Below are 22,821 nucleotides of genomic sequence, written 5' to 3'. Positions count from 1 at the left end.
AGGGAAACATCTTTTACACAGGGCTCCAATGATTGGACAAGATGGCACTGTTTGTTTTGTGTCGGAGCCAAACATTCAGAAACATAGCCCACCTCAAATATCATCGGGGATTGTCATGATAAAACCATTGTGTCAACAGAACAGCATCCACAAATATTTGTGATTAGTGATGTATGCATGCTGACGCACACATACTCCTGCACACAAGTTAAAATCCAGCAACTTCTCAGCATAGCTCAAGTGTTGCCCTGCCTCGCAGTTGCATGCAAACCTGCAAAGTTGCAGCAACAGTTTACATCCATATCTGTGAAAACATGACGTTTCACACACATCTTCCTCCCCCGCAGCACAGATCATCTCCACAGTCAGCACAGTTTCAAGGTGGACACCCAACATTAGGCCACTTTAAGATGAGAACAGCCCTACTAAAAACGGAAAGGTAGTCCCTGTGTTTTAAAAAAAAATTCCTCAATCATGTGATAAAAAATAAATAAATAAATAAATATTTCTCTTCTTCTCAGATTATGACGTCTAAATGATTCATAAGTCAATATTCAGTCCATGGAAAGTGGAGACATTTCAATCACCAACAACTGACAATATTCCCCTGAGCACCAGGCACTTAATCCAAAAACTCTTCAGTACAGCAGGTCCAGTAATTAACACAGGCTCGGGCAGAAAATACACAATAACTAAGTGTCCTCTTATTTGCGTTTTACCTGTTCACATTATTCATCAGGTTGGCAAACTTACATGTGTATGGAACCACTTTTCCTTCAAGAGTATTCCAGGGGAGTAAATATAGCGTTTGGTTTGGCATGAAAGAAATAAAATGTGGGCACTGTTCCACAGCAGTATAATCAAAAGCCAGGCACACATGAATCATTTTACCAAACAATGCAAAAAAGGAGAGGCATTGTGTGGTGACAGAGCACATTATCCTCAACAAGACCTGCCTTAGTTATCTGAACATTTGTAAAGCATGTCAGCACAATTATACACCACAGCAAATATAATAAAGTAAACCTCCAAATCTGATGTGCACTCAGGAGTTCAGCCTTCCCTCAGCCCACACAAACGTTAGCAATGTCCATCAGATGATCAGTCCATCACTTCAGTCCAGACTGAATTATCTCAATAGCTGCTAAGTGGATTGTAATGAAATTTTATACATGTATTAACCGGGATCTATAATGTTTTTTTCTTATTTTACATCATATATATAAAATTACAGTCTTATTGCTCGTATAAAGTTTCAAATATTGAGGTAACCATCTGTAAAGAAATCCCTGTTCGCAAAAACATTAGGCTTCAGATTTTTTTCCAAATTCTCTGCTTTAACAAGTGTTGCAAATTGTAAGCACTTTCCTTAAATAATAATCTGTCAAATTAACAATTGATTAACTGATTAATCATTATTTGAAATAGCGTAAAAACTTTGCTTATTTCAAACAATACCAAATGCATTTTACAGCATGATACTGCATTTATTTATACTTTTTATAGTCTACTGATTGATCTCCTTTAAACAAATGATACTTACACATTTTGCAAGATAATCTTCATGAATGACCAACACGTTTATTATTTTTGAAACCTAATTGCAATTGCCGGAATTAAAAAGCTAAAATTAGGCTATAAACAAACTACACTACGGTTGCTTGAGTTAACATCCCTACCACAACAAGGCTGTGAAGTTGTGTTTGGTGGGATGACATTCTGTAGTCTTAGTCTTAAGCCACGTGTTAGCAAACACCTTTTTTTAACACCAAAAAAATTCACAAGTGGAACACAATGTGAAAGTCTCTTCAGCTTGTGTTTAAACACAGACCTTATTTCAGGCTCCTAACCAAAAGCCCATTTAAAAAAAACATTGACTTCAAGGTGAGGGAACCAGGAGTGCTGAAACAATAACTCATTTCCAGGTTCTATGACTCATTACTTGGGCACTCCATATTCCCTCAGCTGCAATGACCAACAAGTTCTCATCGCAATTCCTCACATATTGCCACTTTGTCAGTGGACTTCCATTTCTACAAATTACACTCTAGGTATCCTTTTACATCTGCTGTTGATTTTCTGGTTGTCAACAAAAGCACATACTTGAGCTTGAGTTTAGGCAAAGAAGGCACATGGTAAGGTGTAGAAAAAAACATCACATTCAAACAGGAAGCGAATACCAAACTCCTGCACAAATGTCCGGGATTTGTCTGTTACAGAGATGCTAAGATATGGAAGACCTTTTTTACCATTAAAGCATGAAAAGATGTTCTAAAACCTGAAAATGAGCATAATAGGTCTCCTTTGAAGGTTCCCAGACTTTATACACTATTAGTTAGTTTATGATCAAATAGAAGTTTTTGTCCAAAGCAACCAAGCTTGATTGTTGTTGTTATGACCTTGCATGCCCGTCACAGTAATAGATATCAGCACATCAGACAGGCAGTGTGGTTAATCTCTTGTCGAGGGACTGCAGGCCAAAGATTGCTCCAAATTAAGTTTTTCAGAGTCCATACAAAATGAAAATTGCTTGTCACATTCATCTTCACAACAGCTCAAACACTATACGCTATGTGTTACTAAAGAAGACTCTGCTGATTGAGGGAGCTCCAAAAGAGTCTAAGCACTGACTGGATTCTGCACAGAGAGCTAATCCTCCTTAATAAACCCGAACATTAAATCTTAGCGAAGTCAACACCACCAAATGCTTAGCACAAAAGCAGTACTGTGAGTTAGAGAGGCAGAGCTGTGGCAACAAACTTATCAAAAGAGTAATAGAAAGAAGGCCTTTCATCTATCCAGCCATTATCTGTAGCCGCTTATCCCTGAGGGTCGTGGATAAGCGGAGGGTCACATCCAATCCCGGCTGACACTGGACGGGAGGCGGGGTACAATCTGAACAGGTCAGCAGTCAATCACAGGGCTGACACAAAGAGGCAGACAGACATTTACTCCCACATTTACAGTCCACAATTATCCTTATAATGGCCCTGCTGTACACCTGCATGAATATGAAAGGATATTACTATTCCACTGTGCAAGCTTTTTCTTTTCTTTTTTTCTTTTCTTATTTATCAAATTTTCAAACATTTCTAGAATATAAAATGTGAATAATGATGTATGAAAAAATGACGAAGAGGACAGAGCAATTTTTTTTCTCTATCAAGTTGTGACAGACATTTTTTTAGGGGCCATGTCCACCAAATTGTTTTTTTCATTAAGGCCAGCATAGTTTTTGGATTTTTTTTCTTTGAAACACCAGCAAAGCAACAAAATGATGAGTGTCTGCTCTGAACTGAGCACAGCCTTTTTGGCTTTTTTAAATTTTTTAGCATTGATAGTTGCACGCTGACAGTTGCGCACATAGAGTTGTGTGCCGAGAGATGGGTACCAAGAGCTGGGTAAGTGAGCCTCGAACAGTGAGAGTTGTACGCTGAAAGTTGAATTTAAAGGTTGAAGTACAGTAAAGTGATTTCATTTTCTAAACTTATCAGACTGTTCTACTTGTTCTAATACTTGCGTTCACCCGCTTAAGTCATCAATATCTCCGGATTTTGACATATCGTGACATTTGATTTTGTTGCCCAGCCCGGCATTTATGAAACTTCTGAGGAGATTTAAAAAAGTGTGACATATATACCTTGTACCATGATATGGGCCAAAAATGCCATATTATTTCAAGGCCATATTGCCCAGCCCCAGCTGTTGGGTAGGTATACTGTAAACAATGAGAAAAAGAGGTGGGGTAGCTGTGTGCCTGAATATACCCTCCACTTTACCACTGAGAATGACAAATGCTTACAAAATCTTACTTGTACATGTGCTGAACAACAACAATAAAGGAGATATATTTTAACATACTGTCAGCTAGATATTACGTTTCCACTCATGAACCCACATAGACTAGTGGGTCTGTCCGCTCTTCCTTCAGCCTTTCTGTATCCAGAGAAGGTACTCTTCTTTACTTCCTTGTAAATTCCAAACCATAGCAACTACATAATACCAAAGTGTCTCAGCAAAGAAATGCAGTGTTTCCTGAGGAGCGCCTAGTGTTTTCTAAAGCTTTTGATGTCTTTTGACTTTTGATGTCTACATCATGCGCTGGGATGCCTTGTCAATCAACACCTGTTACATGCATTGTGTCTTTTCAAAATGCCCTTCTGTTTCACAAGAAATGTACAGTTTCTAAAAAATATCCATAAAACAGTTGGATAGACATGTACTGTATGTCTCTCGATATGTGACTGTTGGACTGACTGAGTGTAAACAGAGCATACTGTGTGTGTGCGTGTGTGTGTGTTTGTGTTTTGGTGTGAGGGTCATGTCTGGGTCTCTAGGGTTATCCAGTGCCACTGGGACTCCCATAGTAATGAATAGCTTTAGTCGTAAGCACAGCTGTCTTTACTGAACTCCTCTGACTAATCCCAAACAGCTGTCCAGGCTGTGTTTGGATGGCACTCTGCACCCCGAGGAACATGTTCCCTCTGCTCCAAAATGATCCACAAAGTTGCTTCTGCTTTTATCAAATGCCGCGGCTGCATTATCACCTTCACTGTCACATGAAAAAATAGTAAAAATGTGACATGAGAAAACAGAAGGAAGAACAATAACGCAGGATGCTGCAGGCTTAATGGACGACTGCTTATTTTGAATGAACAGATCCCAACAAAATTTTACTTCTGAGCATTAAACAATTCTCTTATGTGCTGTATTGCAATTACTTAAAAAAAGCCCAGTAACAAAAAAACGTAACGCAGAAAGGTACCACTGGCAAAAAAACACACCCTATGAGGTCATTTTGAAAGTATCAAAATAATTTTAATTCGATGCCCAGCGGTGTTAAACCTCAAATCACTGCATGCCTGGGAGAGAGAAATTAATATTTAGAGCTGATAAAAAGGAACTCATTCCTGTGATCTTTAAAACATTACCATAGGTCTCTGCACTGCTTTGCACTTGTCTCCTTAAATAATGAAATGTTCATAGCTGAAAAAGAACAAGCTAAGACTCTAATGTATAAGTAATGTCCTACGTCTGTAACCCGATGAATAATGAAATGCCTTGGCTTTTTTCTGCCAGGCTTAACTCCGCAACTTAGGTGCTTTAAGTAATGGTCACTGTACACGCAACACGCAACCACTGCAGCTTCTGTGTGTGTTATTTTAAGGGGACAGTTCAGGTTCAGTGGGGTTGCATGCAGTTCTCATCCACAGACAGTATCTCACATAGAGTAAATGTGAGTCAACAAGCCCTCAGTTTGGAGAAGCATGCTGGAGTCTGACATGGACGTTAAGGAATGTACTGTGAAAGTATTAAAAATCCCACTTGAAAGATGAATATTAGTTTAAGTGCAAGCTATATTTAGGATATTTTCACTGCTCTACCTTAATGTCAGACAGTGATTTCAAACTAGAAAATGAAGCCGTTCTCTTCAGAACCAGACTCTATTGAGAAAAACAGTGGTTTAACATCACTAAACACATGAGCTGCTGGTCCACCTGTGCCTCCAACAGTTATTTTGTTTGTGCTATTATATGACTTTGGCATTTTCAAAGGTTAGTTTAGGTTCACCTAAGTCACACAATAACAAAAACGAACTAAATGATCAAGGCAGTGGTAGACCAGCAGCTCCTGTGTTCAGCGTCCTAAAATGTTTTTGTCTATGGAGTCTGGTGGCTTTGATGAGAGCATATGGGGAACTGAAGCCACTAATGGCTTCCCCATTGGAACCTGCAGTCTGACACTAAGGTAAGGTGGTAAAAATACTGTTAGCGTACATTTCAACTGATACTGACTTTTTTAGGTGTGACTGTTTTTTTTTTAAGGTGGTTAAAGTATTTTTTGCTGACCCTCATCCACAGCAGCACATTGTTTACTATGCTAGCTATCCTATCCTTTCAACCCTCGGAAACCTGGCTCAACATCACTTTTCCCTTGGTGCACACAGAAGCCTTTCATGAGTATTTCAAGCCTGGAACTCTGAGCATTTCTTTTTTTCTTATGAAAACATGGGAAAAAGGTAAGGAGCAGTATGGCCCACGAACTGCAAGAAATTGGTAGGTTTAGGAAATTATTTCTAAAAATGGGGAAAATGTCCAAAGAACTATATTAATAGTTATCATAACTACATATTTAAAATTATTTTTACAAAATTTTAAAACAGTTTGTTCAGGTCATTTCCTTTTTTTTCCCGCTTTCTGCCTTTTTTGTTTGCTAGTTTTCAGGCATACTTCTTGTACTTTTTCCACTAATTTCTTGCTAATTTCTGGATCATATCTTCCTAAGTCTGCATGCTCATATCTTTTCCCCATCTTTATGAAAGAAATCAAGTCAATTTTCCCAGGTTTCAAAGGGTTAAGGAAAATAAATTTGTTGTTTCCCTGGTTTAAGGCTAATTACAGCTCAGTGTAAGATTATAACATCAAGCTCTGTTATTATGATGTAAAAGGTATTCAGAAAAATGATGAACATGTCATTTGTAGTCAAAACTGTCTCTCAGTCAGAAACAGGACTAAAATAAAAATAACACAAGATCAGTGTTTGTGTTAGAGGCTTGTATTAGTCATGACCGAGGGAGTCATCTCTTCCTCTTCTCTTTTAAACCTCTCAATACTCTGACAGCTTTGTGTTGGAGAGAACAGTGAGCATTGAAAAGGAACATGGTGTCTCTGTATGAGAGGCGGACAATCACTTTATATGATTTAGACAGATTTGTTCTGAAGTGTCACGTTGGACAGATTTAAGAAATTCTGTGGCATTCATCAATTTTCTCAAACAAATTCACAAGTGGTCTAGACCCTTTGTATGAGTGGAATACAGACAGTCTGCCTATCTCTACAAGTACAAAAAGAGTTTGACTCAACAGTAAGGATGGACCTGAATCCTAACACATTATTCAGGAGAGCACAGATAGCACGATGAAAATGAGCAGTCTCGAGAACTTCAACGCTAAAGTTAAGAAATGAAACAGCCACCACCTCGAAATGTACTGAAATCCTATAAACATACTAAAATCCTAAAAATGTCCTAAAATCCTAAACACGATGAAGACCCTAGAAATGTCCTAAAATCCTAGAAACATGCATGCCTGCTGTGACTGGCCCCTGGCCTCATTTGCAAACGTGGTCCTTTAGAAAATCAAATTGAGTATCCCTGCAATAACCTTTGCCGTATATCATGTGACTTTTGGTATAAAATACTCCCCCTTTTGGTCATCTATCTGAATACATTATATTTGTGTTTGTGTTTGTGTACAGTGAACCCTCGCTATAACGCGGTTCACCTTTCGCGGCTGCGCGGATTTTTTTTTACAGTGCATTTATAACGATGTTCTTCTCTCGGAGAAAGACTCCTGCGCAGCCTGCAGTTGAAACAGACGCTACAGCGCAGCGGAGTGAGGACGGAGAGGCACAGCTGGAGGGAGTGTGAAATACGCGAGTGACAATGTTTCCAACCTTGTATTCATTACTATACTGTACTGTATTCAAATTATTGTTTTACAATACCGTTCTTTAAACTATCATAGTTATTTGTAAGAAAACGTTAATATTTTTAATTCTTAAACAAATTTTGGGCCTGAAAACAGGTTTTGATTTTTGGTTTCATTCTACAGTACAGTATTGCATTGTAAAATAATAGTAAAAAATAAAGCTGACTACTTCACGGATTTCACCTATCGCGGGTTATTTTTGGAACGCAACTCCCGCGATAAACAAGGGTTCACTGTATTTCTTTATGTGTTGCTCTGGTTTAAACCTCAAATTAAATAAAAAACAAATGTAAGCGACAGTGTGATATAGAAAGTCAATATATAGAGAGGTCATTAGATGCAAATCTACCTGGGGCTGCACAAATTGATGCAAAGATGCATTCAGCTGAGTTGGAAATGTTTCAACTTAAGCAAATGTGTATCCTAAAGGAAATGACAGGAACACAAAAGATCAACTTTGCACAAATGAGGTAAAAATTCCCTTCACTTTCTGTCTGAACAAAGCTTTAAGGGAACCAGTACTGAGCTGCAGTAACAGTTGAGCTGCTTATAACATCTGCAGAGGCAAAGGCCGACACATCCCCTCCTGCTTACCACACAGAGCACAGTGACGGCCATATGTGCTTATACTGTACTCATAATGAATGGTAATAATGGTCTTTTTCTGTGTGTATCTTGTTTGAGGGAGAAATGTCACCAAGTCCGGCTAGCCTTTCATATCAATAAAAAGAGTTGCTGGGCCTTTGACACAAAGATTCCACAGCATGATTCCTAATGATCCAGTAGCTCACAAAGCAGAGCGTCACAGTATACCAAAAGATAAGAAAAGCGAGCGTGCCTTAAAAAAACACCTAAACTGTCGACCCCAAATACTAATAATCCATGAAATTCTCTGACAGCTGAGGATTTATTCCCATACAATGGGTAAACAGCCATACACAGGACTCCTTCAAGAAATAAATGAGGCTGGGGTAATGATATCCCCCTTCCAGTGTTTGTACTCAGTGAGCCACGAGACACATTGTAATTTTCCTTTGAAAATGCCAGATTTATTTGGGTTGTAACTGTCCGGCTCCAGAGTCTGCTGCCCACATAACTGTCAGGAAATAAAAGATTCATTCTGCTCACTGACTGTGGGCAGAAATAAGGAAAAAACAGCATTCAGTACTAATGATAGCAGCTGGTAATTATGGGTCATATTGCTTCATCGGGCGCCTGTTTCTGAACATGTGAAGAAATGATAATGGCAAAGTAGATATTAAAGATACGACGTGGAGTGATACACTTCATCTTCTGTCTGTAGTGTGGCTCTTTGTAAGTACAGAGTCTGTGTGTTTTCTGCAATAGTATTCAGTGTAATTCTTTGTAGGTTTAAGATGCATACTGTGCAGCCAAAAGTATCCCTGTCTTTATTGTGTACTCTCCTATATTTCTAAGTTCCAATTACAGAAAAACTGACACTTGAAACACCAATGTGCTTGAAATTTTCTGGCAACAATCTGACAAAGAGCATTTCCTGTTTCCCTGTGCACAAAGTCTGCTTTTTAAAGAAATAGTTTTGAGTTTTGTTTTAAAGGACTTGACTGCGGTAGGGGGTTGATTAACTCTCATCTATACGCCTAAATCGCACCTCAACTGGCCTAGGCATTCTGCGTATGCTCTGTCCCTGCCCCAGGCTTCAACCCTAAAATTTAGACAGCAAATTTCATAGTAGGAAGTAGAAAAAAAAGTAAAAGAAGAAAAAGAAGGGAAGAAAAACAAACAAGACAAAGGTAAAAAGTACAGGGCTCGACAGATTATCTGCTTGGCTGATTATCAGGGCTGATATTAAGCATTTTGGGAATTATCTGTATCAGCTTTTTATTTTAATGATCACAGATACAATTAATTGATGAAAAAGTGCGCGTATTACACTCAACCAAACCAGGGATGGCAGTCAGCTATACATGCAAAGAAACTGTCAGCATGGGAGGAACTTTTAGTTTGTTTAACTACTAATAGGGAGTTATTTTTATTCATTTTAATTCAAATTTTCACTGAACTTCATAAGAAAAGTTGCATATATGATGTTAAGAGTTTCAGTTTTGACTCAACATTTGTTAAAGGCATTTTAACAAAGTTTTGTGTTGGATTTTGATAAATTTACAGTCTACATTTCGATAGAAATATTTTCATCTTTATTGTAAATGCATATCGGTTCCAAATATCAGTTATCGGTCTCTTTAAGTAATAATAATTGGTATTGGCCATGAATAAACAATATCGGTCGACCCCTAATAGAGTACGTATGAAATGTGCAGCACTGAAAAGTTATCCCTGTTTTCACTGATTGGCATGCAACAAGTTTGCTGCTTGCTAACTTGTTTGGTGTGTGACACAACAGGTCAACTGGAAGAAGGTCAAACAGTAACTAGCTGAAAGGGGACATACTGTATCACCACCTACTGTGGTGGAGTCAGACATACCTCCATCAATGTACTGATTCTTCACAGCTGCTTATATACTGAGACAAGGACAGCAGTCCAATAAGATGGCCTCATGGAGCTATAACTGTAGCTCCATTTAACGTCAACACACTGGCTGTAGCTGCACCTTGTATTATTCCATGTGACAAATGTGTCCACATTCCATGTGATACCACACATGAACAGCTGCAATTCAATCAATGTTTTTATTCTATCTCAATAATAATTGATGCATTGGATGTCCGATCATAACACAGGTCATTTTTCACAGATGTTGCTTTGCTGCCACGAGCTGCAGTCTCCTGAGCAGAGGGAGGTGAGGGGGTTGGAAAACAGTGAGAAGTGAATTTAAGCCTGACTGAAAGCCCCTCTCCACTGGCACATGAGGATGAACAGCCAACGGAGTGCAGAGTCTCAGGGCCAAGTGGGAACTCTGGGCACAATGTAATATGCATAGCTCACACTGAATTATTTAGCCAAGGTTGCGTAATGCTCGGATGCTGTGTCTGCAGTCCCCACGGTTCCACCAAATGTCACAGCTGGTCAAGCTCAAAGCCAGCTTGTTAAAGATAGAACACGAGTGCTCGGTTCTGCAGATGCTGACAGTAAATATGGTCGCATGTGCTGGAGTGTAAGGATTCTGTGCCAGCCACTGCTGGTGCTGAAGAGATTCATTAAAAACCGCATCTGTGGCTCACTGCTTAAGACACTTGAGTTTTCTTGTTGACGAACAAAACGCACAATCACGCTTATCAGCACTTGTTGCAAATGTACAGGGATAAATCTATAGAGAAGCACAAGCAGACACGAGTACAATTAAACACTGAACTACAAATATTACAGTTATTTGTAATATACTTGCAAAAACATCATGAAATCCATCATAACAGCAATTAGCAAAGCCATAGATTTATTGTGGATTAGACCACTGTGGATAAAAATGAATGCCAAAGCGTCATCACAGCACTTGGTAGGAGTGTGGTTAATAATGCTGAAGATTACTAATACTGGTAGAATAAATAAACCCTGTGGGTGAAAGACTCCAAAGCAGATTAATGACACAAGAGCTCATTTAGAGCTGTATGACAACAACATTATAAATACAACAACCACTCAGCGCAATAGCTGTTAATGAGTGCCAATGAGTGGCACACACGCTCACAGCTGAGGAGGAGTAGGAGGAGGAGGAGGGTGGGGGGACATATCCAAATGGGGTACTGGTCAACCCTGGCCTTTCCTCTGAGTACTGCAACAACACACCAACCATGTCCACATGAGAAAAGTGAAATGGCTGCTGCTTTAAACAACTTCTTGAGAAGGTCGCTGCTGTGATAACTGCATATATCCAAAATCCTGTTGATTTCCAAGTCTTCCATAAGTTTAAAGGAAGGTGTTTTTGTCCTTTCTAACAGAAATGTGGGCTTTTCTTTTGGGTATGAATATCTCCTTGCAAACAACACCTCCATGACAACACACAGAACTAACCATAACAGGCGATAGGCAACAGGCCATGTGTCACAAACTGACATTAAAGGTCCAGTGTGTGGGATTTAGGGTGATACACCATCAGAAATGGAATATTACAAGTGTGTTTTCTTTAAGAACCGTTGTGTTTTCATTTCCTTGGAATAAGCCATTTAAATGTATATAGGGAGCAGCTCCTCATTTATTAAGATAGCCATGCTGTACCGCCATGTTTCCACGTTCATGTCCATGCACAGACAAGCCAAACACTGGCTCTTGGTAGGACGATTTGTGTAGTAAGAGTAAGTGTCCCATTTGCAATGAACAGTATTGGAACTACACCAATTTGTAATGTTAAACTGTTTAATCCAGTGGTTATACCATTTTAATGATAATAAAGTTTATTTGTATAGCACCACTTGTACCCATTGATGAGGCTGTGAGTTTCTCCACATTTTAAATCAATTACTTTTACTTAATATTTTGTAGACGAAGGGGAGAAGGTGAATTGTTGGTGTATTTTTTAAAACAACTTTGGCATCTTTCCTAATGTAATGCATCTCTGGTGAGCACATTTGTGATGATGATGACCGGAAAAATACTAATATTTAATGTCATAATTTACAGAAATAGCCAATTTCTATTGAAGACACTTCCAAAGACCTCTTTAGGAACTCACTAACTTTATTTGTGTTTCCTGCAGAAACCAGCATCTTATTTAGTTCTGACTCGAGAAAGTCCCTGCTCTAGACCAGCGTTTTTGGCGGCCTAAAGAACTTTCAGGGTGGCATTTACAGTCAATCACTGGTCAAACAAAAACCTCACAGTTGGTAAAACTTGAGTACAACATGTATTCACACCATTTATTAATAACGGATGTCGCTTCCCTGACGTAAACCACAGGTTTTATGGATGCAGTTCGGCATTCTTGTTTTTTTGGAGTCAGAAATGCACAAACTTGGGCGAGAGGCTGGCACTGTAGAGGAGCGAGGGGTGGATCTGACTGAGAAGGACAGTCTCACACTGTCGCTCAAAGCGGCCCTCCTTTAATATGCATAACTTTATCCCTTGATAAAAAGGTAAACTTCAGTATTGGCTTCATTTTTCAGCCCAGAGGTTGCCCTTTGATTCACACACTCAAGGATGAAAGAACTGGCTGGCACTAGATAGATATAATATTTGCATGAGGGATGGACATTTCTTGTAAGGTTTATTGACTTAAATAAAAAAAAAATTGGGTGGAAGGAAGGAAGCCTGTGTGAATGAGAAACACCATGAGTGTATTAAAAGTTCAATCTCGACCTTGAAAGCAGCAGTGGGCAAAACAAACTTGCCACATGGTCTGAGCAGGAGCTGTTCTGGAGCTTTCAATCATTTTATGTGAAATGATTGAAAATGCCAGATCAACTGCGAGATGGTGAGATTGTTTTGCCAACTGCTGTTTGCACGATCAATAACTTTAATGTTTAATGGGTGCTACACACTACAAGACTTTGAAAAGACTTTGAAAAGACTCTGACACTCTAACATCTAAAGTCAATATGAGTTTTTAGTCACAGACTTTAAGATTCTGCAAAGACTTTGCAAGTTAACAGTATTATTGTCAGTGGGGTATCATTATAATCAATTAAGAGAAACTGTAATTGTGTACAAACTTTACACTTTGGATTTTAGTCAATTCAGTTTGCTACCAGCCTCTGCTGGTTCAACACATTCTCATCCCAACTTCAAAAGATCGCTGCTTGGTCAGTGCCGTTCCTGTCTACAGGTGACGTGCTAGGTTTTCTCCTGTGTCTGTTTTTGACATTTCCAGGATGGCGTGTCAGTTTACGCCTGTTACATGCACTGTGTCATTTCAATATTGACTTCCTTTTTCACAGGAAATGTGCAATTTCTGATTGTTACATGCGTGCATACATATTACAACTTTGGTAAAACACCTCATATTTACGTTTATTTTCTTGTGCAACACAAGCTCATGGTTAGGTTAAGGCAATGATATGGTGGTAGTTGATGAGGGGGTTGTACAACCAGGTCGACGGGTAGATTACTGAGGAGGAAGTAGGGGAGCTCTCCTATATATTCCTACGGCTACTTGGCTGGTAGTCGGTATATTGTAAACTAGGGCTGGGCACTATGGCCTAAAAATAAAATCTCAATTTGCAATTTAATTGATTTTTCCCTCTTAACAAACAACAAATGATAATTATCCAAAATATCCAATTACCCAAAAATTTACAAAGGCAAACTAAAAGATGTAGAGGGCTTCAAGTCAGACTTGCATATTGCAGAGTTTTGCATATTTTACAGGATGAGCAATTCTGAAATTATACAACCGTCGCTCAACATTAGTTATTAAATCTAGATTTGCATTTAAAGAAAACATCCTAAACCTCAAATTCAAATTAACTGATAAAATCAATTTATTGCCCAACCCAAACAGCCAGAAAAAGAGGTATACCACATATACCCTCCACTACACAACTGTGTTTAGGCAACAAAAAGCCAGTGGTTAGGTTTAGAAAAAAATGTCATGGCTTTAAACTGTTGAAGTTTTTTTCCTCTGAAATATTTGCATTATTAACACTATAAACATATTTCCTGTATATTCTGGTAGTGTTTTAGTAAAACTGAAAAATATTTCTGATCATTATAACCTTGCTAAAACAAATTTTAAGGCGGCTTAAGGCTGTTGCACAGCACTGTATCTTGAAAATGCAGATTCTCACTTGTATCCTTTGAACCTCAATTCACTGCCAATATTAACTTAAACTTTAAATTTACAGTTAAACTGCTGCACAGCTGCTTGTATGGATGATCATCTATTAAGTGTGCACCACTGTACATTCAAAGCTCAACGGCATTGTTCTGAATCATGTCTGAACTGGCTGAGATCACTGAAAGTATCTCAGCTCAAGCTGCGCGCCATAATCTGCCACCCGTTGCTCTGAATCCACCAGCGCACTGTGATTGACAAAATCAGAGAAGACAAGTGCCTTAAATTAGAGCACACCCCTGCACTCCCTCCAGCTTCTGACTTGATTTTTTTTTTAGTCCACCAGAGGAATGAACGAGTAACATTCTCTGATTAGATTAGAAGATTAAGAGATAGATTAGCACAACACCTTCTCTGCAACACGAACCTTTTAGACATCATCAATAAAGAGATTTAATTAATTACTGAGCCTTATTTAACAAGCCGTTCGGAATCGCTCTAATTGACTGGTGTGCACCATGTGCCAGTGGGTTTGAATTTTTCAGCATTATCACAGTTCAGTGCTGCTTCACTGATACCTGCAGAGCATGTGGGATGTTCAAAACAAACAGAGAAATTTCTCCTGCCCTGCACGGGCTTGCATGCAGGGAACTATTAGCCCTGTCCATCACGGCTAATACGCCCAATTCATCTCGGCTCCTTTTAATTCCTCCACCCACGCGGCGCACTAATGAAGACATGCTTTATTTTCATCAGAACTGCAGATAATTAATGAGTGCAAGAAGGCGGACTGCTGGTTTCCTAAGCCTCCTCTCTGGTGTGCCGAGGACCTACTCCAACCCCGTCAAGTTTCTGACTCTCACACCACCAGACACGTAAGCCAAGAATGAGATGCTACGAGAATTGCTTTCCCATTAGCTGCGCATGCACTACTGCTCTTGGTACATATGCTTATGAAACATGAGAATATCTTGTCTTAACTGTGTGTGTAAGAGGGAACTGGCTGATTATATGCAATGTTGATTTTTTTTATCACCTTAACCCTTTAAAACCTGAGTAAATTGGCTTCATTCAAAAACATGGAAGGCAGTGAGCAAGAAGAAATAATCTAAAACAAGCAAGAGATGAGTAAAAAAAAAGAAAATTACCTGGAAATTTGTAAAAATTAATAAAAAAAAAAAAGAAAGATAGAGAAAAAGACCCAAAAACCCAAACAAACAAACAAATAAGGAAATGATCAAGAAAAAGTGCTTTAAATATTTTAATAATTCTGTAATTTTTAATATGTAATTTTGATCATAATAAATACATTTTCCCAGCTTCTTTCCTATTTCCCTAGCTTTTTAAAATTATTTTCTAAATCTCCTAATTTCTTGCGGTTAATTAAACATTTATTACCAAGTTGCTCATTGTCTTTTTTTCCCCATGTTTTTGAAAGAAATGAAGAAATTTACATTAGGGGTCTACAAATATTGTTTTTTTTAGGGCCAATACCGATTATTAGTGGTTGATGAGACCACAAACCGATGTTTGGAACTAATATGCATTTACAATAAAAAAAAAAAATATATATATATATATATATATATTTCTGTCAATATTTACAATTTGGAATATAGCAAACTCCAACACAAAATTTTGTTTAAATGCCTTTAAAAAAAGGTCTAATTAAAACTGAAACTTTCATTATCATATACAGCAGTACCTTATTTAATAAAGTCAGTGAACATTTAAATTAAAACAAACAAATAAAAAGTTTTACAAAGTAAAAGTTCCTCCTATGCTGACACTTTCTTTGCACTTTTTATCTAATAAATCTTAATGAGGATCAATAAAATAAGATGTGGATACAGATAATCGGCCAGGCCTATAATCTGTCAACCCCTAATTCAAATACTATGGAAAAGCGCCAGAAAGCAGCACAAGAAAAGTGATGTTGCTCCTGCATTCAAAGGGTTAAGCTATGCATCTCCTCCTGATCACATGCTTCTCCTCTTCCTCATCATCACCATCGTCTAAAACAATGTCAGCAACAAAAGCAGGAGATCACAGGAGCGTCTCCAGAGAATAATGTTACTAAACTGGTCCCAGTCCTTCTTTTAAAGCGAGGGCTCCTCTGCCTCGGGGAAGCAGCAGAGGCCTCTTCAAAGGGGCCCTGCACCTGGATGCTGCATTGTTCCGTGCAGTCAGCAGTTATGTCTCCAACCTGCACTTCCCCTGTGGCTTGAACAGGAACATTTCCATTATCTCAAGGTCATTCATCACCAGGTCACCTCACCAGAACTCACTAAATACAGAAACATCATGTCTCCTGCAAGAGGATCAAAACAGCGGAGTATTTCATTTCATTTGTTATTTAACCTCAAACTATGAGTTAAACATAAATATTTTTCACCACATAATTCATATCACTGAAAGTGGTGTCGGCTATTTCAGCAGAGCTGGGCAAAATAGTGATTTAAACGACAATATGTTATTTATTTATTTGTTTGGTGCACTTCTTTTAAGATGCAGTATTGTATCGTGTAATTGCCAATATTGTTTTTGCAAGCTTAAACCTATTTATCAAAAGCAATACTGTGATTATGATGGGGATTATGATACATTTTTATGTCACTGTATAGTGATTAAGCGTATGTGGTTTAGTGTCTCTTTGTATTAATTTTGTGTCTCTTTGTATATTATTTGTGTCTCTTTGTAGACATTATGTGTCTCTTTGTATACATCATTATGTGATTTTGTGTCTCTTTGCACTTGTGGATGTCTCTTTATAGTTGTTTTGTGTCTCTTTGTTGTTAGTTGTGTCTCTTTGTATACATACAGTTAGTAATGATTAAGCGTATGTGGTTTAGTGTCTCTTTGTATTAATTTTGTGTCTCTTTGTATACATTTTGTGTCTGTAGTGGTTTAATGTCTCTTTGTTGTGGTTTAGTGTCCCATTGTACTTGCTTGTGTCTCCTTGAAGTCATTTTGTGTCTCTTTGTAGTTGTGTGTTTCTTTGTAGTGATTATATGTCATTTTGTGGTTTTGTGTCTCCTTGTACTTGTTTGTGGCTCTTTGCAGTTGATTTGTGTCTCTTTGTAGTCATTCTGTGTCTCTTTGTAGTAACCATGCCTCATTATGTGGTTTGAGTCTCTTTGTAGTCATTAGGCATCAGTTTGTGGCGTTGTGCCATTTTGTTGGACATTTTTTCTTTTTTGCAGTCATTATGTGTCTCTTTCCAGTCATTACACAGTCTTTTGGTGACTCTTTTAAGTCATCAATATATAGTATTGTATCTCTTTGTGGTTTTTATGTGTCTCTTTTAGTCAATACCCACCAATTTGTGGCTTTGTGTCTCTTTGTAATCATTTTGCAACTCTTTGAAGTCCTTATGCATGATTGTGTGATATAGCAGGTTTTTTTTGTAGATGCTTTGTATCCCTTTGTAGTCACTTTGTGTCTCTGTAGTAATTATTCATTATTATGTAGTTTTGTGTGTCTTTGTAGCCATTTTGTGCCTCTTTCTGGTAATCACAAATCATTTTGCACATTTGTGTCTCTTTGTAGTCTTTTGGTGACTCTTTGTAATCATTATACATCATTTTGGGGCTGTGTGTGTCTGCACAGCAGGGGCCCACGTGAGGAAACCAAATCCAGGTGACTGACAGCAGATCATACTGCATTTTCAAATACATGTGACACACATGTGATGTGTAGGATTTAGTGACATCTAGCTGTATATTTACGCTCTCTGGTGTCACAAAGAGCTTGCAAAGAAACTATTGATTTTAAGCGTTATTAGCATTTTTGGGCTGCAAATCACCCACATTATGAATAACTATCAGAAAAAGAAAGGATAAAAACAGAGGTGTTTTATACAGTGATATTACAGTGGGTGGTACTGTGTCACACACCATTTAATACACTCAATATACTGTACTGCCAAAGTACACACACACACACACACACACACACACACACACACACACACACACACACACACACACACACACACACACACTGTTCTAACCGCCTATAATTGTCTGACTGGTCTGACTCATGTTCTGACGCATATAGATTTATAGATTGAATATAAGACCACTTCCTGAACACTTCTTTGTAGCGTTCACCTTTTGAAATCATGCTCAGATCACATATCTGCTACTGAATCAAAAAATGATTTCCTTGGTTCAGATGCTTTCAAACCACAAACAAACCACACACCATGACTGGAGGAGGCTCTAAATTCTCCTTTTCAAACAGTCTCAGTCCAGGTGCTTGGTTTACACGTTTTATATAACTCACCGGTTTGCATTTTATCAAGGCTTAACCCTTTGAAACCTCAGCAAGTTGGTTTGATTTCTTGCAAAAACATGGGGATAAGTCAGTGATCAACTTAATAAGACATAGCCCAAAAATAAGCAAGAAATTTATAATAAAAAAAGGTAACAAGAAAATTACCTGATAATAAGCATATAATAAAAGATTAAAAAAAGAAAAGAAACTGACACCTAAAAAGTGCTAAAAGATTTTTTGAAAAAAGATTTTTTTCTTTAACATAATTTAAATATATAATTATATAACAATTATAAATACAGTTTTCTAGATTTTTTTCTAGAAATTCGTAGATATTTTAAATCCCCGCCTCTAATAAAAATCTTTATTTTCTTGTCACCATTAACTTATTTCTTGCAATTTTTGGGACTAGCCCAGAAAAACCAAGATGGCTTCAAAACTGCAGTCCACAAACCAGCAAATGACATCACAGTTGCTATGTCCACTATTTATACAGTCTAGGGTAAATACGCACATATTTCCTGTATGTCTGAAAATTTTTTAAAATTTCTACTAAATTTCATCAAAATAAGAAAAAACAACTATTAAAAATCTCAGACTGCAAAAATAAATGTATCATTTTGGACTGTAGAATGAAAAGCAGCACTGTTTTCAAGTGTGCCGCATGTGTTTAAAAAAAGACAATTAAACTGAATTCAGACCCAGCTGTCTTTACTGTTAGTCAACATGAGGTATTTGTTTCACTATCAGTTTACTCCTTTATCCCCCTTAAGATCAAAATAATTATCACTGAGCTGTACTACGAGTAAGAAAGCTCAACATATGTACCCTCACACATCTCCTTTGCACATGGCTTTGCAGTTACTCTGCTCCTTCAGTGTATTGGGAAAAGCATGCGTGTAGAGTGGATGACTGGAGGCAGAATGGTTATTTTTCTACCCTTGGAAATGCAAAAGCCACTATATAGAGATGGACAGGTGGCACTGTCGCGCTTCACAGATTCACTTTAATTGGGATCCGCTGTATCTTGTAGCAAGCACTACCTTTTATTTGCTTAAGTGGCTGAGAGGTGCTTAAAGGTTTCTGAGACACGCTATACAGCAAATAATCACCCAGAATGCTGCTGCTAACCTGTGATGTATATTCTGAGAGAGAGCTTTCTGAAAGACTAAGCTGAGTTACTGCAGATTATTGATTCCTCTTATTAATTTCACTTCAGCTCGACACTCAGGCCTGATGTGATTCACATGTGATTTGCATTGCTAAGCAAGTGTCCCTGACATGACGCACATTATTGAATGTGCTAATCATACCCTCATTAGGTCCCCCTGAATTTTCATCATTAGTTATTTTGCGGTTCAATATGCCAGTTAACTATATAGTTGCCACAGAAAGACACACATTATTGCTGCTAAATCCAAACTTGATGTCAAATGGCTCGCTGATAAATCACTACAGCTGAAAATCCCACATCGGAACACTCAGTACATTTACATGATGTTCGAAAATGTTGAATGATTGTGTTAATCCAACTAAAACTGGACTTCAAAAATATACGTGAACATGTTAGTCCAACTGAAATCGGACTAACACACTCAGGTAGAAGTTGAGCTATTCTGTCATGTCAATACCTCAGTAAGACTTTAACTGGTGTTGGCGTTCTATGCATGCTCCCAGTTGCCGCGCCAGCCTCCCTCAATAGGGAGTATTCATTCGTTATGAGGGGGAAATGGTGGTCTCAAAGGATCCACCACCAACACAATGATGCCAAACAAAACACCTCCTATGTCCATGCCTCAACTGGTCAGAGCAAAGTCCGTTCTAAGGCGGCCCCACTAGAAATCAGGGTTACGTCTGGGGTACTCTGATTCACACTGATGTCAGGTATGGCTCATTTCAAAAAGAAATGGTCAGTAACGGTCTAAACAGAAAGATCAGGGGAATCATTTGAAATGAGCAGTTAAGCAATGTAACAAAGCCACAGTGGAGCTTTCAGCAGCTTACAAGCCAGACATAGCCCTCTAAATCAAATACAGGTTTGGCGCACCGGTGGTATTTACAGTAGCATGTGTGGGACTGAACTAAAATAAACTACAGTGCTTGTTCGTGGCGAAGAAGGAACATGTGCAACAGCGCGGCTCATCGAAGCCAATGGAGCTCTATGGCACAGAGGAATAAGCTGTCAGTCAGTCAGAGGCTGTGAGAAGTTGGCGAATGAGATACCATACTGCCTCCTTTGTCCCAAGAAATCTATATTTAAACCCACCATGTTTAATTCATCGTCACCTGTCGTCCTCTCACACTGGCCCTGTATCTGAGACGGAACATCAGATGTACTGGGGATTTAATGAAGTGAAATGTCACAGCCCTATGGCAGGGTGGTGCAGGTTATAGATGGGATATGAATGTCACTCCATAATGCATTGGCCCTAGTGACCCGAGGGGAGAGTGGCACCGAGGTTTGTGTGTGTAAAGTGGATCTTGACTCGAATCGGTGCAGCTGGACACAACTGCTTTTCCACAAAACCACGGTGGTACTATGTTCTGTCCGATGACATGTTTTAAGACATAGGTTATTTCTAGGCTTGTTTGAATCAGAGAAATCATGTTCCTAACACTTAGGGACCGTTTGATGCATTTTACACACTTAATCGTCATTTTTTGATCATTTTGGCTGTGTTCATGCATATGGCATATGTTTTGGCATTGACATTTTTGTGTTAGCGTGGACTTCTAAAATACACTGTGTAAACAACAGTGTTAAATACATACTGTTAAGTGCAAAAAATACAGCACTGAAACTCATTCAAACTGTAGTTTTTGATCCCACAGCTGTCAAAGCATGAAAAGATGCAGTGTATTATTTCTGGTGGTCATTCTAGGCTTTTAGTTTGAATTTGGAATTTTTACTTATTTTCAACTTATGACATCTTTTTTTTTTAAATCATATTTGGCATATGGAGAAATGCTACTTTCACAAGGTGCACTGTCAGAATCAATGCTACTGCAAATCATTGACATATTCCAGGCTGTGATCATCTAAAAAAAAATCTATGTTGCATGTAATACATTGAAAATAATTCATTTTTAGTGCTTTTTTCATCTAAAAACATCGTGGCATCATGACAATAACTTGGCATTTAAAGGGGTAAAATTCTGAAAATGAATGAATATTTTATATTTCTGATTATGATTAGGTTAAAAAAGAAAAAAGGGGTTTGGGTTAATAACCATATTAATGTATAATTTTTTTATAGTCTAATTCTAAAAATGCCATTTTGTGAGCAGAGTGGTATAAGTTAGAATATGACACTGGAAAAAAATATAATAAATAATAATGTAGAAAAATCAATGTTGCCGCTAATCACTGGCATATGTCAGGCTGTGATAATAAAAAAAAAATCTCTGTAGCATGTGGTATGTTGAAAATAATTCATTTTCTGTGGAGTGTTTTTTCATCTAAAAACATAGTTGCATCATAAAAAAAACTAGCATTTAAAGGGTTAAAATTCTGAAAATAAATGAATATTTGATATTTATGATTAGGACTGATGTTGGTTAAAAAATGTAACTCAGTGAAAGTAGAAAATAATATAAACGTACGTTATTTTTTCAAAATTGATTTTGAAAAGTGCATTCTGTGCGCCGAGCAACACCAGTGTGCTTATTATTAAAGCGTAAAGCCTAAAGGGTTAATATCAGCTCGGCTGGTTAAGGATTTCAGAATCCTCTTTCCTTCAGACGAAGCCATTTGCTGCTGTTCATTTTTGTATGAACTTCCCCAGACTTGAATATTGCCTGAGCTGGATAATAAATCCATTAAGGTTTCATAAATTAAAATGAGACCAAATTAAGTTTTGCCAAAGTTCCTCTGTCTGGCAGTCATTTCCCAAAGACTGAGTTGCCTGGGCTCATATCAACGAAGAGAAACCATACACACACCTTTGATTTGACACAGGAAGAATGTACACTTTGCTAAAAGGTGAGCGAGAGCACAGAGCATGCATGTCACTGTGGGAACACACCTTGGGATGGTTTATTGCAGGCGTTCTTTGAGGATTACATGCGGATTAGCTCACTGTCAGTCTCTTGACCACCCCACTCCAGACCAGGACGAATAACTCAGAAGCAGCCTGTCAAAGACTTTTTGTCAAAGTAATGTGCCTTATTTGTTTGGTACATGATTGTTTGATTCAGTTGGAAATTTCAACTCAATTTGCTTACTCCACTACGGTATAAATTATGGTTATAGTTAATTTAATAACCCTACAGCAACTTCAGCTAATTGATTAGAGGTCCAGTGTGTAGCATTTAGGGGCATATATGGTAGAAATGGTGTATAATGTTCATAACTTTGTTAAAATTCATTTATAATCACCGGAAAATAGGTACTGTTGTGTTTTTGTTAC

At 38.0% G+C, this 22,821-nt stretch overlaps 1 protein-coding gene across 3 annotated transcripts in view; it reads right to left on the bottom strand.

The window, feature by feature from the left end:
• dpp10 (dipeptidyl-peptidase 10 (non-functional)) overlaps window positions 1–22,821 on the bottom strand; it is a 274,909-nt gene that overhangs the window by 74,580 nt on the left and 177,508 nt on the right. The window lies entirely within an intron of this gene.

This window comes from Plectropomus leopardus, chromosome 10 (genome assembly GCF_026936395.1).
Source record: "Plectropomus leopardus strain MGB_pleo_1.0 chromosome 10, ASM2693639v1, whole genome shotgun sequence".
Lineage (NCBI taxonomy): Eukaryota > Metazoa > Chordata > Actinopteri > Perciformes > Serranidae > Plectropomus > Plectropomus leopardus.
This window is presented reverse-complemented; position numbering and strand designations above follow the sequence as displayed.